We start from the raw sequence: 14,913 nt of genomic DNA, 5'->3' as shown, positions 1-14,913 counted from the left end.
ACTAGCTACTAGGGTTTACAGAAGTAAGTAATTGATGCATAAATCCACTTCCGGGGCCTACTTGGTGTATGTTTGGGCTGAGCTTGATATATTCACGAGCTGAGGCTTCTTTTGGAGTTGAACGCCAAGTTGTAACGTGTTTTGGGCGTTCAACTCCGGTTCGTGACGTGTTTCGGCGTTTGACTCCAGACAGCAACATAGAACTGGCGTTTAGCACCAGTTTACGTCGTCTAATCACGAATAAAGTATGGACTATTATATATTGCTGGAAAGCTCTGGATGTCTTCTTTCCAACGCCATTGAGAGCGCGCCATTTGGAGTTCTATAGCTCCAGAAAATCTATTTCGAGTGCAGGGAGGTCAGATTCCAACAGCATCAGCAGTCCTTTGTCAGCCTCCTATCAGAGTTTTGCTCAGGTCCCTCGATTTCAGCCAGAAAATACCTGAAATCACAGAAAAACACACAAACTCATAGTAAAGTCCAGAAATGTGAATTTATCATAGAAACTAATGAAAACATCCCTAAAAGTAACTAGATTATATTAAAAACTACCTAAAAACAATGCCAAAAAGCGTATAAATTATCCGCTCATCAAAGGGTCATACTTCCGTTCCACCCAAATTCATACAATAAAGAACGAAAACAATTATTGAATTATAAATTAGTACATGAATTAAAATAGAAAAATAATAGTATCAATCCATAAAATAAACAGAGCTCCTAACATTAACAGTGGAGGTTTAGTTGCTCATGGTTCAGGGAGAAAATAAGGATTCTGGTAACTGTAAATTTGGAATGAGGTCTAAGAGAGGAGAAGAGAAGAGATTTTTTTTCCTTTTATATCTAATCCTAATTAATGTAAAATATATTTCCTAAAACTAAATAGTATCTTTTCCTATTTTTAAATAAAATAAAGTTTGAATCAGAATTAATAGGAGATTGCGTGCTTGCTTCTTGGAGAGTTGGGGACCACTTGATTCCTTAATAATCCACGCCTAACTTGAGAAGTTAGGTGCAGCCTTGGCCGAATTGATGTAGAAGAAGTATGGACTATTATATATTGTCAGAAAGCTCTGAAAGTTAGCTTTCCAACGCCACTAGAATCACGTCAATTGGATCTCTATAGCTTGAGTTATTTAGGTTGAGTGCAGAGAGGTCAGGGTTGACAGCATCATTCGCCTTCTTCTCTTTTTCTGTGAAAACTCCATCAAATCCATCCGAATGCTACCTAAAATAAACAGAATTGCACATGACTCAAAGTAGCATTCATAGTGGCTAAAAGATAATTAATTCTTGATTAAACTCAACAAATTAAATGCAAATTCACTAGGAAAAGGTAGGAAAAATGCTCACGCATTAGCATGATGCTTACACACGCCCCCAAATCACACATACAGTCTATGAACTTAATCCCACCAATCAAACAAGTTACCAAACATGGGCCAGGATCATTGTATTTTTTAGGAAGTAAAGAAGAAATAGAATCATCTACCGGCTTTTTGTTAAGGTTGCCAAGCTTGTCTTTGTGAGTGCAAACATCTTTGAGGAACTTGGCATACTTCGGCACTTGTTGAATGGCTTGAAAGAGAGGGACGGTAACTTCAACTTTCTCAAAAACTTCCACCACATAGGGTCAAGATCTTCTTGCTTCTTTGCTTTCTTGGCCAAAGTTGGGAATGGAATGGGTAAAGGCTCTTCAAGCAAGGCCTTTCTCTTTGGCTCCTTGACCTTTGGTGGTTCTTCCTCACTTTTGTCAACATTTTCATCTTCACTCCTCATCACCTCCACTTTATCTCCTACCTCCCCATTGTTTGTCTCCTCACTCACCCTTGTGGGTGTGGCAACATTCTTATCCAATTTAGTACCACTTCGAAGTGTAATGTCATTTATGCTTCCCTTAGGGTTGGGTTGAGGTTGAGAGGGTAAACTACTTAAGGTTGAAGCTTGTTGGGTGCTTTGTGCGGTTTGAGGAGGGAGAGTCAAACGGGTAAGGGCTTCTGCTATTATAGCCATGTATGCATCTTGTTTCTTATGAAACTCTCTTTGCTCTTTGGTGCACGAATTTGCAATCCGTACAACTAACCAGCAAGTGCACTGGGTCGTCCAAGTAATACCTTACGTGAGTAAGGGTCGATCCCACGGAGATTATTGGTTTGAAGCAAGCTATGTTTATTTTATTAATCTTAGTCAGGATACCAATAGAGTTCTTTAGCCTCGTATAAAGTAAAAAGGGCATAAAATAAATAGTTGTTACTTTAATAATGGAGAATGTGTTGGAGTTTTGGAGATGCTTTGTCCTCTGAATTTCAACTTTTCCTTGAAATCCTTTTCCCACACGCAAGGTTCCTTCGATGGCAAGCTCTATGTAGGGTGTCACCGTTGTCAATGGCTACTTCCCATCCTCTCAGTGAAAATGGTCCAAATGCTCTGTCACAGCACGGCTAATCATCTGTCGGTTCTCAATCAGGTTGGAATAGAATCCATTGATTCTTTTGCGTCTGTCACTAACGCCCAGCCTTCAGGAGTTTGAAGCTCGTCACAGTCATTCAATCCCAGAATCCTACTCGGAATACCACAGACAAGGCTTAGACTTTCCGGATTCTCATGAATGCCGCCATCAATCCGGCTTATACCACGAAGATTCTGATTAAGGAATCTAAGAGATACTCATTCAATCTGATGTAGAACGAAGGTGGTTGTCAGGCACACGTTCATGGATTGAGGAAGGTGATGAGTGTCATGGATCATCACCTTCTCCATAATTAAGCGCGAATGAACATCTTAGATAAGAACAAGCGTGTTTGAATGGAAAACAAAAGTAATTGTATTAATTCATCGAGACGCTGCAGAGCTCCTCACCCCCAACAATGGAGTTTAGAGACTCATGCCGTCAAAAAGTATGTAATTCAGATCTGAAAATGTCATGGGGTACAAAATAATTCTCTAAAAGTTGTTTAAATAGTAAACTAGTAACCTAGGTTTGCAGAATATGAGTAAACTAAGATAATTGGTGCAGAAATCCACTTCTGGGGCCCACTTGGTGTGTGCTGGGGCTGAGACTAAAGCTATCCACGAATTGAGGCTTTTCTTGGAGTTGAACTCCAAGTTATAGCGTGTTTTGGGCGTTCAACTCCGGATCATGACGTGTTTCTGGCGTTTAACTCCAGACAGCAGCATGTACTTGGCGTTCAACGCCAAGTTACGTCGTCTATCTTCGCGCAAAGTATAGACTATTATATATTGCTGGAAAGCCCTAGATGTCTACTTTCCAACGCCGTTGAGAGCGCGCCAATTGGACTTATGTAGCTCCAGAAAATCCATTTCGAGTGTAGGGAGGTCAGGATCCAACAGCATCAGCAGTCCTTTTTCAGCCTAACTCAGATTTTTGCTCAGCTCCCTCAATTTCAGCCAGAAAATACCTGAAATCACAGAAAAACACAAAAACTCATAGTAAAGTCCAGAAATATGATTTTTGCCTAAAAACTAATAATATTTAACTAAAAACCAATTAAAACATGCTAAAATCTACATGAAATTACCCCCAAAAAGCGTATAAAATATCCGCTCATCACAACACCAAACTTAAACTGTTGCTTGTCCTCAAGCAACTAGATAAATAAAATAGGATAACAAGAAATTAAGAAGCAATAATATTTCAGAGTTTTAAGTGAAGCTCAGATTCTAATTGGATGAGCGGGGCTAGTAGCTTTTTGCTTCTGAACAGTTTTGGCATCTCACTTTATCCTTTAAAATTCAGAATGATTGGCATCCATAGGAACTCAGAATTCAGATAGTATTATTGATTCTCCTAGTTTAGTATGTTGATTCTTGAACACAGCTACTTAATGAGTCTTGGTCGTGGCCCTAAGCACTTTGTTTTCCAGTATTACCACCAGATACATAAATGCCACAGACACATAATTGGGTGAACCTTTTCAGATTGTGACTTAGCTTTGCTCAAGTCCCAAATTAGAGGTGTCCAGAGTTCTTAAGCACACTCTTTTGCTTTGGATCACGACTTTAACCACTCAGTCTCAAGCTTTTCACTTGGACCTGTATGCCACAAGCACATGGTTAGGGACAGCTTGATTTAGCCGCTTAGGCCTGGATTTATTTCCTTGGGCCCTCCTATCCATTGATGCTCAAAGCCTTGGATCCTTTTCACCCTTGCCTTTTGGTTTAAAGGGCTATTGGCTTTTTCTACCTCTTTTGCTTTTTTTTTTTTTGCAAGCTTGTTTTTCACTGCTTTTTCTTGCTTCAAGAATCAATTTTGTGATTTTTCATATTATCAATAACATTTCTCTTGTTCATCATTCTTTCAGGAGCCAATAATTTTAACATTCATAAAATTCAATATAAAAAATATGCACTGTTCAGGCATTCATTCAGAAGACAAAAAGTATTGCCACCACATATAAATAATTAGAATTTTTCTTATTAAGAACTCGAAAAAAATATTTCCTCTTTATTCTAAAAATCTACTATTTTATTCATGTTTGATGATGATGAGAAAAATAAATTATAACTTAATTGAAATTAAAATCAAAGTAGAGATACTAATTACTACTACTAATATATAACTTCTAAGGTAAATTTCTAATAAGAACAGTTATCACAGAGTTAAGGCAAAGATTAGAACTCAACGACCTTTATTTTGGGAAGTGGATGTTCCTCTAGTCTGTGGGGTGCTTGGTCCTTCAAGATATAATTTCTGACGCTTCAATTTCTTCAAGTTTCATCCTTGCTCTTCCTGTTTCCTTAGGTGCCATGATCTTGATGAGTTTTAGCTCAATGATCATGGCAAATCACACCAAACTTAGAGGTTTGCTTGTCCTCAAGCAAAAGAAAGGATAAGAGAGGAATAGAGGGAGAGGCAGTTTCGAAATTCAAAAGATATGACGAGTTGAAAAAGATTTAAAAAAAAAGATATAAGATAAAAGATATGATTTATAAAAGATAAATATGATAAGAAAAAGATATAATTTAAAAAGATATGAATGATATTTAAAAATAAATCTGAATTTTTAATTTGAAAAAGATTTTAGAAGATAATTAAGTGTTGAAGAACTTTAAAAAAAGAGTTGGATTGGATTGGAAAACAATTTGTTTTTATGGATTAAGATGCATGTAATATTTTTGAAAAAGGAATTTTAGAAATTAGGGTTCTTAGAAATTAGAATTAAAATTTTTGAAATTGAAGGATGATATTTGGAAACATGTTTATGCAAGAAATCATGAATTGCAACATAAAAATTAGAAAATTTGTGAAGAAAAACGAATTTTACCTCCTCCCCACCATCCTGGCGTTAAACGCCCAAATGCTGCATGTTTTGGGCGTTTAACGCCCAATTGCTACTTCTCCTGGGCATTCAACGCCCAGCTGTTGCTTCTTTCTGGCGTTGAACGCCCAGATGGCTACCCTTACTGGCGTTGAACGCCCAGTGGGTGCTTCTTTTGGGCGTTCAACATCCAAAATGTTTCTTACTGGCTTTTTCACGCCAGTGAGCTTCCAAATTCCCTTGTAACTCTGTGAATCCAATCAATTGCTATTTTACCTTGAAGATACTTTGACATATACCTGTAAAAATCAATTAATTAATCAAAACGAATAAAATTAAATTTTGTGATTGGCTGGGTTGCCTCCCAGCAAGCGCTTCTTTATTGTCCTTAGCTGGACAGTGAGCTCTCATGGAGTCTCACAGATAATCAGAGCAAGGTAGGGACCTCCTAACATCAAACTTAGAGTTTGAAAGTGGGGTTTTAATGCCAAACTTAGAGTTTGGTTGTGGCCTCCCAACACCAAACTTAGAGTTGGACTGTGGGGGCTTTGGTTGACTCTGCAGTGAGAGAAGCTTTTCATGCTTCCTCTCCATTGTTACAAAAGGAGAACCTTGTGTCTTATAGTTTGCAATGTCTGCAAACCACAGAGCTTCCTGAACAGCAAACAATTGCTCATCCGAAAAGGTTTCAGAGATCTCAGTAGGAGGGAGGGATGCTCCTGCTATTGGTTCTATCCGGGACAGGTGATCAGCTACTTGATTCTCTGTTCCTTTTCTGTCTCTTATTTCTATATCAAACTCTTGCAGAAGCAACACCCATCTTATGAGCCTGAGCTTTGAATCCTACTTTGTGAGTAGATATTTAAGAGCAGCATGGTCAGTGTACACAATCACTTTTGATCCTACTAAGTAGGATCTAAACTTGTCAATGGCATAAACCACTGCAAGTAATTCTTTTTCTGTGGTTGTGTAATTTTTCTGGGCATCATTTAAAACACTGCTAGCATAATAAATGACATGCAGAAGCTTGTTATGCCTCTGTCCTAATACTGCACCAATGGTATGGTCACTGGCATCACACATTAGTTCAAAGGGTAATGTCCAGTCTGGTGCAGAAATAACTGGTGCTGTGACCAGCTTAGCTTTCAGGGTCTCAAACGCCTGCAGACACTTTGTGTCAAACACAAATGGCGTGTTAGCAGCTAGCAGATTGCTCAGAGGTTTTACAATTTTTGAAAAATCCTTTATAAACCTCCTATAGAATCCTGCATGCCCCAGAAAGCTTCTGATTGCCTTAACATTGGCAGGTGGTGGTAATTTTTCAATTACTTCAACTTTAGCTTGATCCACCTCTATTCCCTTGTTTGAAATTTTATGCCCAAGGACAATCCCTTCAGTCACCATAAAGTGACATTTTTCCCAGTTTAAAACTAGGTTGGTCTCTTGGCATTTTTTCAGAACAAGTGCTAAATGGTTAAGGCAGGAGCTGAATGAGTCTCCAAATACTGAAAAGTCATCCATGAAGACTTCCAGAAACTTATCTACCATATCAGAGAAGATAGAGAGCATGCACCTTTGAAAGGTTGCAGGTGCATTGCACAAGCCAAATGGCATCCTTCTGTATGCAAATACTCTAGATGGGCATGTGAATGCCGTTTTCTCTTGATCCTGGGGGTCTACTGCAATTTGATTATAACCTGAATATCCATCCAGGAAGCAGTAGTATTCATGACCTGCTAGTCTTTCTAGCATCTGGTCTATGAATGGTAAAGGAAAATGATCCTTTCTGGTGGCTGTATTGAGCCTTCTATAATCAATACACATACGCCACCCTGTAACTGTTCTTGTAGGAACCAGTTCATTTTTTTCATTATGAACCACTGTTATGCCTCCCTTCTTAGGGACGACTTGGACAGGGCTTACCCAGGGACTGTCAGAAATAGGATAAATAATCCCAGCCTCTAGTAATTTAGTGACCTCCTTCTGCACAACTTCCTTCATGGCTGGATTCAGCCACCTTTGTGGTTGGACCACTGGCTTGGCGTCACCCTCCAATAGGATCTTGTGCATGCATCTGGCTGGGCTAATGCCCTTAAGATCACTGATGGACCACCCAAGAGCTGTCTTGTGTGTCCTTAGCACTTGAATTAGTGCTTCCTCTTCCTATGGCTCTAAGGTAGAGCTTATGATTACAGGAAAGGTATAACCTTCTCCTAGAAATGCATATTTCAGGGATGGTGGTAATGGTTTGAGCTCAGGTTTGGGAGGTTTCTCCTCTTCCTGAGGGATTTTCAGAGGTTCTATTATTCTCTCTGATTCCTCCAAATCAGGCTGAACATCTTTAAAGATGTCCTCTAGCTCTGATTCGAGACTCTCAGCCATATTGACCTCTCTTACCAGAGAGTCAATGATATCAATACTCATGCAGTCATCTGGGGTGTCTGGATATTGCATGGCTTTGGCAACATTCAACTTGAACTCCTCCTCATTGACTCTCAGGGTTACTTCCCCTTTTTGGACGTTGGTGGACGAAATTGTGATCCATATTTTTTAAGTTATACTCCTTGTACTTTTATGGAATTTGAAATTGGCACGAGTGGACACAACTCCGTTCAACTAACCAGCAAGTGTACTGGGTCATCCAAGTAATACCTTACGTGAGTAAGGGTCGATCCCACAGAGATTGTTGGTATGAAGCAAGTTATGGTCACCTTGTAAATCTCAGTTAGGCAGATTAAATTTGTTTATATTTTCGAAAATTAATAATAAAATAGAAATAAAAGGGATAGAAATACTTATGTAATTTTAATAGTGGGAATTTCAGATAAGCGAATGGAGATACTGTATGGCTCAAGAACGCCTACTTTCCTATTGCTTCAACTCAATCCTTCTTACTCCTTTCCATGGCAAGCTGTATGTAGGGGTTCACTATCATCAATGGCTACTTTCAATCCTCTCGGGAAAATGGTCCTATGCGCTGTCACTGCACGGCTAATCGTCTGGAGGCCTCACCCTTGGTTGATAGCTACATCCCATCCTCTCAGTGAAAACATTCCAAATGCTCTGTCACAGCACGGCTAATCAACTGTCGGTTCTCAATCAAGTTGGAATAGAATCCATTGATTCTTTTGCGTCTGTCACTAACGCCCAGCCTTCAGGAGTTTGAAGCTCGTCACAGTCATTCAATACCGGAATCCTACTCGGAATACCACAGATAAGGTAGACTTTCCAGATTCCTAGGATCCTACTCGGAATACCACAGACAAGGTTAGACTTTCCGGATCCTCATGAATACCGCCATCTTTCTAGCTTATACCACGAAGATTCTGTTGGGGAATCTAAGAGATATGTGCCCGGCCTAAGGTAGAACGGAAGTGGTTGTCAATCACGCGCGTTCATAGGTGAGAATGATGATGAGTATCACGGATCATCACATTCATCAAGGTGTTGTGCAACTTATATCTTGGAATAAGAATAAAAGAGAATTGAATAGAAAGTAATAGTAATTGTATTGAAACTTGAGGTACAGCAGAGCTCCACACCCTTAATCTATGGTGTGCAGAAACTCCACTGTTGAAAATACATAAGTGAAAGGTTCAGGCATGGCCGAATGGCCAGCCCCCTAAAACGTAATCAATAGTCTCCTAAGATGAAGAATAAAACAAAACTGAGACCAAAGATGTCTAATACAATAGTAAAGTGTCCTATATATACTAGACTAGCTACTAGGGTTTACATGAGTAAGTAATTGGTGCATAAATCCACTTCCGGGGCCCACTTGGTGTATGCTCGGGCTGAGCTTGATCAATCCACGAGCTGAGGCTTCTCTTGGAGTTGAACTCCGAGTTATGACGTGTTTTGGGCGTTCAACTCCGGATCATGACGTTTTTCTGGCGTTTAACTCCAGACAGCAGCATGTACTTGGCGTTCAACGCCAAGTTACGTCGTCAATTTCCGAATAAAGTATGGACTATTATATATTGCTGGAAATCCCTGGATGTCTACTTTCCAAAGCCGTTGAGAGCGCGCCAATTGGAGTTCTGTAGCTCTAGAAAATTCATTTTGAGTGCAGGGAGGTCAGATTCCAACAGCATCAGCAGTCCTTTTGTCAGCCTTTTTCAGAGTTTTGCTCAAGTCCCTCAATTTCAGCCAGAAATTACCTGAAATCACAGAAAAACACACAAACTCATAGTAAAGTCCAGAAATGTGAATTTAACATAAAAACTAATGAAACCATCCCTAAAAGTAGCTTGAACTTACTAAAAACTACCTAAAAATAATGCCAAAAAGCGTATAAATTATCCGCTCATCACAACACCAAACTTAAATTGTTGCTTGTCCCCAAGCAACTGAAAATCAAATAGGATAAAAAGAAGAGAATATACTATAGATTCCAGAATATCAATGAATATTAATTATAATTAGATGAGCAGGACTTGTAGCTTTTTGCTTCTGAACAGTTTTGGCATCTCACTTTTTCCTTTGTAGTTCTGAATGATTGGCTTCTTTAGGAACTTAGAATTTTGGATAGTGTTATTGACTTTCCTAGTTAAGCATGTTGATTCTTGAACACAGCTACTTATGAGTCTTGGCTGTGGCCCTAAGCACTTTGTTTTCCAGTATTACCACCAGATACATAAATGCCACAGACACATAACTGGGTGAACCTTTTCAGATTGTGACTCAGCTTTGCTAGAGTCCCCAGTTAGAGGTGTCCAGAGCTCTTAAGCACACTCTTTTTGCTTTGGATCACGACTTTAACCACTCAGTCTCAAGCTTTTCACTTGGACCTTCATGACACAAGCACATGGTTAGGGACAGCTTGGTTTAGCCGCTTAGGCCTGGATTTTATTTCCTTGGGCCCTCCTATCCATTGATGCTCAAAGCCTTGGATCCTTTTTACCCTTGCCTTTTGGTTTTAAGGGCTATTGGCTTTTTCTGCTTGCTTTTTCTTTTTCTTTGCTATTTTTTTTTCGCCAAATCTTTTTTTTTTTCGCAAGCTTTCTTTTTCACTGCTTTTTCTTGCTTCAAGAATCAATTTCATAATTTTTCAGATCATCAATAACATTTCTCTTTGTTCATCATTCTTTCAAGAGCCAACAGTTTTAACATTCATAAACAACAAGATAAAAAATATGCACTGTTCAAGCATTCATTCAGAAAACAAAAAGTATTGTCACCACATCAATATAATTAAATTAAATTCAAGGATAAATTGTACTTCTTGTTCTTTTGAATTAAAACATTTTTCATTTAGGAGAGGTGAAGGATTCATGGAATTATTCATAACTTTAAGACATAGTTACTCACTACTAATGATCATGAAGTAGAGACACAAAACATAGATAAACACAGCATAAAAACCGAAAAGCAGAAAGAAATAAGAACAAGGAATGAGTCCACCTGAGTGAGGGTGGCGCCTTCTTGAAGGTCCAATGGTGCTCTTTGAGCTCCTCTATGTCTCTTCCTTGCTTTTGTTGAATGATTCCTAGTAATTTTGGTGTTCCTACCCTTAGTTGCTTCCAATATTTGTGTGGAGGACAATTTATCCCCTGAGGTATCTCAGGGATCTCTTGATTTGCAGCCACATGTTCTACCACTGAGCTATAAACCCTTTATATGAGTCTTTCCATCTCCCAAGACTCAGAGGTGGAAGCTTTTGTCTTCCCTTTGAGGTTTCTCTGGCCTTAGGTGCCATTAATGGTAATGGAAAAGCAAAAAAGCTATGCTTTTACCACACCAAACTTAAAATATTGCTCACCCTCGAGCAAGAGAAGAAAGAAGAGAAGAAGAAGAAGAAGAAGAAGAAGAAGAAGAAGAAGAAGAAGAAGAAGAAGAAGAAGAAGAAATGGAGGAGAGTGAGGGGAGATGGATTCGGCTATATGGGTGGGATTGGGTGGGAAAGAGAAGCTGAATTGTAAAGGTAGGTGGGGTGTATAGGGAAGAGTGGATAGATGTAGGTGGTGAATGAAAAACAGAAGGGATGACCATGAATGGAGAGAGAGAGGGCGAGGTAGGTGGGGATCCTGTGAGGTCCACAGATCCTGCGGTGTCAAGGAATTCCATCCCTGCACCAAATAGGCATGTAAAATGCCTTTGCACACCATTCTGGCGTTTAAACGCCGTGTGGTGCACATTCTGGGCGTTCAACGCCCATATAAAGCATGTTTCTGGCGTTGAACGCCAGTTTGATGCTTGTTACTGGCGTTCAGCGCCAGCTTTTCTTCTCTGGGCACATTCCTGGCGTTCAGCGCCAGAATGTTGCTTGTTTCTGGCGTTCAGCGCCAAAATGATGCTCTGTTCTGGTGTTGAACGCCGGCCAGATGCATCTTACTGGCATTGAACGCCAGCCTGTGCTTCCTCCAGGGTGCGAATTTTTTTCTGCTGTTTTTGACTCTGTTTTTAATTTTTTTTTTATTTTTTCGTGACTCCTCATGATCATGTACCTAATAAAACACAAAATAACAATAATATAGAATAAAATAAAAATTAGATAAATAAAATTGGGTTGCCTCCCAACAAGCGCTTCTTTAATGTCAATAGCTTGACAGTGGCTCTCATGGAGCCACAAGGTGATCAGGTCAATGTTGTATAGTTGCCAACACCAAACTTAGAGTTTGGATATGGGGTCTTAACATCAAAATTTAGAGTTTGGTTGTGGCCTCATAACACCAAACTTAGAGTTTGACTGTGTAGGCTCTTCTTGACTCTGAGCTGAGAGAAGCTCTTCATGCTTACTCTCTTTTGTCACAGAGGGATGGCCATGTGCCTTAAACACAAGGTAGTCCCCATTCAATTGAAGGACTAATTCACCTCTGTTGACATTTATCACAGCTCCTGCTGTGGCTAGGAAAGGTCTTCCAAGGATGATGCAATCATCCTCTTCCTTCCTAGTGTCTAAGATTATGAAGTCAGCAGGGATGTAAAGGCCTTCAACCTTTACTAGCACGTCCTCTACTAACCCATAAGCTTGTCTCAATGACTTATCTGCCAGTTGTAATGAGAACAAGGCAGGTTGTACCTCAATGATCCCCAGCTTCTCCATTAGAGAGAGTGGCATAAGATTTATCCTTGACCCCAGATCACACAGAGCTTTTGCAAAGGTCATGGTGCCTATGGTACAAGGTATTAAGAACTTGCCAGGATCTTGTTTCTTTTGAGGTAGAATTTTCTGAATCCAAGTATCCAGTTCATTAATGAGCAAGGGAGGTTCACTTTCCCAAGTCTCATTACCAAATAACTTGGCATTCAGCTTCATGATAGCTCCTAAATATTGAGCAACTTGCTCTCCAGTCACATCTTCATCCTCTTCAGAGGAAGAATAGTCTTCAGAGCTCATGAATGGCAGAAGGAGATTTAATGGAATCTCTATGGTCTCTATATGAGCCTCAGATTCCGTTGGATCCTTAATAGGAAGCTCCTTCTTGCGTGAGGGACGTCCCAGGAGGTCTTCCTCACTAGGATTCTCGTCCTCCTCCTCCCATGTGCATTCGGCCATATTGACTATGTCAATGGCTTTGCACTCTCCTTTTGGATTTTCTTCTGTATTGCTTGGGAGAATGCTGGGAGGAGTTTCAATGACTTTCTTACTCAGCTGGCCCACTTGTGCCTCTAGATTTCTAATGGAGGATCTTGTTTCACTCATGAAACTGAAAGTGGCCTTTGACAGATCAGAGACTACATTGGCTAAATTAGAAGTGTTTTGTTCAGAATTCTCTGTCTGTTGCTGAGAAGATGATGGATATGGCTTGCTATTGCCCAGCCTATTACGTCCACCATTGTTAAAGCCTTGTTGAGGCTTTTGTTGATCCTTCCATGAGAAATTTGGATGATTTCTCCATGATGGGTTATAGGTGTTTCCATAAGGTTCACCCATGTAATTAACCTCTACCATGGCAGGATTCTCAGGATCATAAGCTTCTTCAGAAGCTGCCTCTCTAGTACTGTTGGATGCATGTTGCCATTCATTCTGATTTTGAGAGATCATGTTGACCTGTTGAGTCAACACTTTGTTCTGAGCCAATATGGCATTCAAAGCATCTATTTCAAGAACTCCTTTCTTCTGAGGTATCCCATTGTTCACGGAATTCCTCTCAGAAGTGTACATGAATTGGTTGTTTGTAACCATGTCAATGAGTTCTTGAGCCTCTTCAGGCGTTTTCTTCAGGTGAATAGATCCACCTGCAGAATGGTCCAATGACATTTTCGAAAATTCAGAGAGACCATAATAGAATATATCCAATATGGTCCATTCTGAAAACATGTCAGATGGACATCTTTTGGTCAGCTGCTTGTATCTTTCCCAAGCTTCATAGAGGGATTCACCATCTTTTTGTTTGAAGGTTTGAACATCCACTCTCAGCTTGCTCAGCTTTTGAGGAGGAAAGAATTTATCCAAGAAGGCAGTGACCAGCTTATCCCATGAGTCCAGGCTATCCTTGGGTTGTGAATCCAACCATATTCTAGCTCTGTCTCTTACAGCAAAAGGGAAAAACATGAGTCTGTAGACTTCAGGATCAACTCCATTCGTCTTTACAGTCTCACAGATCTGCAAGAACTCAGTTAAAAACTGATAAGGATCTTCAGATGGAAGTCCATAAAACTTGCAGTTTTGTTGCATTAAGGCAACTAGCTGAGGTTTCAGCTCAAAGTTATTGGCTCCAATGGCAGGAATGGAGATGCTTCTTCCATCAAACTTGGACGTTGGCTTTGTGAAGTCACCAAGCATTCTCCTTGCATTATTATTATTTTCGGCTGCCATCCCCTTCTCTTGTTCGAAAATTTCTGAAAGGTTGTTTCTGGATTGTTGTAACTTAGCTTCTCTTAATTTTCTCTTCAGAGTCCTTTCAGGTTCTGGATCAATTTCAACAAGAGTGCCTTTATCCTTGTTCCTGCTCATATGAAAGAGAAGAAAACAAGAAAAGAAGAGGAATCCTCTATGTCACAGTATAGAGATTCTTTTATGTTAGTAGAAGAAGAAAGGGGTAGAAGAATGAAGAAGGAGATTCGGATTTTTGGATGAAGAGAAGTGAAGAGAAGTGTTAGTAATTAAATAATTAAATAAAAGAAGAAAAGAGAAGGGAAATTTCGAAAATAATTTTGAAAAAAAGGTTAGTAATTTTCGAAAATTCAAGATAAAATATAATTGAAATTAAAATTTAAAACAATTAATTAATTAAAAAGAATTTTTTGAAAAAGAGAGAGATATTTTCGAAAATTGAAGAGGGAAAAGTAGTTAGGTGATTTTGAAAAAGATAAGAAACAAACAAAAAGTTAGTTAGTTGATTGAAAAAGATTTAAAATCAAAATTGAAAAAGATAAGAAGATAATAAGTTAGATAAGATATTTTGAAATCAAATTTTGAAAAAGATAAAATTTTTGAAAAAGATCAAATAAAAGATAAAAAAAGATTTAATTCAAAAATTTTGAAATTATTTACTTCACTAACAAGAAACTACAAGATAAGATTTCTAAAACTTAAAGATTGAACCTTTCTTAACAAGAAAGTAACAAACTTCAAATTTTTGAACCAATCACATTAATTGTTAGCTAATTTTCGAAAAATTGATATAAAGATAAGAAAAAGACTTTGAAAATAATTTGAAAAATGTTTTTGAATTTTTAGAAAAATAAA

This window comes from Arachis stenosperma, chromosome 7, assembly GCF_014773155.1.
Source record: "Arachis stenosperma cultivar V10309 chromosome 7, arast.V10309.gnm1.PFL2, whole genome shotgun sequence".
NCBI lineage: Eukaryota > Viridiplantae > Streptophyta > Magnoliopsida > Fabales > Fabaceae > Arachis > Arachis stenosperma.
Note: the sequence above shows the minus strand (reverse complement) of the source record.